The sequence below is a fragment of the Miscanthus floridulus genome, chromosome 16, assembly GCF_019320115.1.
Source record: "Miscanthus floridulus cultivar M001 chromosome 16, ASM1932011v1, whole genome shotgun sequence".
In the NCBI taxonomy this organism is placed as follows: domain Eukaryota; kingdom Viridiplantae; phylum Streptophyta; class Magnoliopsida; order Poales; family Poaceae; genus Miscanthus; species Miscanthus floridulus.
This window is the reverse complement of record NC_089595.1, coordinates 91,855,568-91,859,128: the sequence shown is the minus strand read 5'-3', so window position 1 is coordinate 91,859,128 and position 3,561 is coordinate 91,855,568.

Genomic DNA, 3,561 nt, shown 5'->3' with positions numbered 1-3,561 from the left:
GATTATTTGAAGGGGATTCGGTTGATTTCTTTGTTGATGAAATCAGATGGGTTAGGATTGCCCATAGGTCCAAGATAATAGGCATTAGGAACAATGGTTGATGGAATCAAAATTTCGTTCCTCATTTCCTAGAAACCAGTTGGGATGAATTTAAGAAGAAAGGAAGATACAGAGTAGCGGCTAATACTTAAAAGACAAAAATTTGAAGGCATACCTCAGGAATATGATTGCTAGTCGCCATTGCAGCCGAAATGGATCTGAATCTGAGGAAGGTTATAGAAAGGTGGCTTGAACAATAGTTTGGCAGAGCAGAAGATTAGCTAGGGTTAAGGCTTTGGTGGCGGCGGTTTTGACTGTTGAAGCTTGCTCAAGAGAAAAGGGGAAAGTAAGAAGGCCAAGCAAGTTGGAAATGATACTATTGGGGTATTATATAGAATTCGGCCCGAGAAATCAGGAGTCACGCATATATTTCGTAATAAGCAGTCGCAACATGGTAAGCAGATAAATAGAAATTTTGGAATAAAATCATTTTTATCCCAAAATTGGGGGCATGTGTTTACACCAAAATTTGGGAAGAAGAACGTGGGAACTCGAAACTTCCAGGATTGTGTTATCAAGGAATCGATTAGATGTGAATCGGTATTAGCTGATTTAGATGCGATGTCAGAATTGGATATTTTATAGATGACGTCAGCAGACGGCGTCAATGGGCTATGCTTGAATGGCGCTAGGGAGATGTGTCAGACTCTACAAATAAGGAAAATTACGGTCCAAGTTATTATTAAGTTAGGAAGTTTTCTTTTATTCCAAGAATTGTAATGAGTCATATTTGAGTAGGATTCATATTTAGGTTTCGAGTATAAATATTAGACCCTTGTTATTATACAAAAATACAAACACTCAATCAATACAATCTTTCTGGCTTTCGCCATCGCATTAGGAGTAGGAGTACTGTAGATCTAGGTGAGTTCTTTAGCAAATAGGGCTACATCGACTGATCGACCTCTAGCTTGCTTGTGAGTACCGTCACGACTTGTATTGTACTTGTAAAGCTGCATCAGCTGATTGATCTTTTATGAGCCATAATATAAGTTAGTTATTCATCTGTATCATAGTTTGTAAGGCTGCATCATCTGATTGATCTCTTACGAATCATAATATAGATCAAAGTTATCGATCTTGTGTTAAATAACTTGTTGTTTAATATAATATCATCAGTTATCGAATCTGCTAAGGTAAGATTTTCCTTGTTGTTTTTGGTTGATTCACCAGTTATCGATCTTGTTATAATTATTGTTTCATTAATTATAACAAAATCACCCGATTCAGATAGAGATAGATCGGCATCATATCATCTTAATTGGTCGTCCTTTGATCTGGTCACGCTTTAAATCTTATAATTAATGGCTTAATTCTGCTAGATCGGTTGTTTTATCTCTATTCCAATCAAACATAGTATGCATCCAAAGACATGTTTTAATCTTAAATAAACTCACTAGTTAATAAGATCTAATCTAATGACACTATCATAGCTGCATCGATCCGATTGAACCTTACTAGTAAGACTTTAGATTAGAAATTATCAATTAGTGGTCTTATTCATGATCAAGATATGTACTCTGTTGGTTTGCTATAACTGCATCGGCTATTTTAGCCGATTTGCCTATACTCTCACGCATATAGCATGTTTTCAGGAATCTGTCAACATATAGATGGTTTTATAGATTCTTTGGCTCTAGTTTATTACCATTATCATAGTTGCATCGATCCGATCGAACCTCACTGTTGATGATAATAGATTAGATTCAAACTATTTGTAGATTCATTTATATTAGACAATCAATTTGTTCGCATGTTATAATCTTTTCATCAAATTTATCGGCTCGCACTTTATATTGATTGTGTTCTATTTAGACGATGATGTTTTCTCATATCGCTTCTTTGCTAATTATAAACTTGTTGATGCAAAAGTGGATCTGCAAACACAAAGGGCTAATACCCGAATCGATATCCAAGGCGTGCCAGTCGATTTGACCTGTTAATCGACAAGGATGAAGATACGAGCACTTTGGTCCTGACAACAGCGATACGCCCGGAAGTCACGGCCAAGAGGTACTCACGCGGAACTTGAGGATCGCCGAAGGTCGCACTGAAGCGATGCAGCTCACCGAATCAATGAGAACTCGTAAAGAGAAAATAATGTAAATTGACGAAGTCGCCGAAAAGTAAGTAGATGCAAATAGGAGTAAAAATTGGTTTTGATATTGATTGATATATATATTTACATTGCCCCTCACTCCATATTTATACCCTGATCTAAAGAGACACAACCAGACACAACTAGGACACCAAGCCCATATCTAGGGAAACACGTGACTCTTACATGAATCATACTCTAACAAATATAGAAAAGGAAATCAACTCCTATCTATTTCCCTGCCCGCCTTAATTACGATGGAAATCTCACTGTCCTTCTTCCCATCGGCATACCCCCTGTTTCATCGGCAATAGTCTCCAAGTCTTCCCTCATCAGCATACTCCTTGTTTTATCGGCAGTAGTCCTTAAATCTCCCTTCATCGGCATACTCCCTGTTTCATCGGCAGTAGTCTTCAAGCCTCCCTTCATCGGTATCACCAGCTATCGGCAACCATCTTTATAAGCTGGCTTTCATCGGCTATCAAAGTATACAGTAACTTTCCCCTTACCGATTAGTCCACTTCGAACATTTTAACACGTGCAAAAAATGGTGTCAACACATGCCCCCCAATTTCGGAGTATAAAACCATTAATGCTCCGAAATTTACTCTAGATTACCGTAACTTATTCTCCAAGCCAAAACCTGATCTGTTATCAAATCCAATCAAATCTAATCCTAATTCACGCACTTCAGTAAATATCGCACAATGGCCAACCACTCTTGCCTTGATTATGGTTAAGATACCGAAACAATAACCCATCGGCAAGATCTTAACATGATAATGCTGTCATTTTTAGAATTAAAATATCCTGTACCGATATCTCTTCCAAGTCATGATTACTTGCCATCAACCCATCTCTACAATCCCCTGATCATCGTGCAAATAGTTACCATATCCATCTGAACCACTTCGACCTACATGCGCGCGGCATAGAGATAAGTCCAAAATACCCCTACTCCAAGCGGCTTATAAATAGATTCCTCCAGAACACTTGTCTTCTACCCTCAGACTCCAATCTTTGACATTTTCTCTTTCCGGCGGCGACTCCGACGAACCACTGCACGACCTCAACCAACAAGAACCCTTCTCCAGCGTTACCTCAAGTCTCCGGCTCGTGCCTTCATCTTCTTCAAGATAATGGCAGTCAACTTCGACGTCCCCGCGGTTCGCTCCTCTTCCATTACCTTTACTTTGATTCCCCTAGTTTTTGCAAATCCATACAGTTGGTGATTTTTCCTTTCTTTTGTTCTCCGGATCCTTCAAACTTAGGAACTGCGCAACAAATTAGTTATTCCAACCGACCAGCCGCATGTCCAATGCCTAGGACCAATGGGCAACCCAGATCCAACCGATCTGATTAAT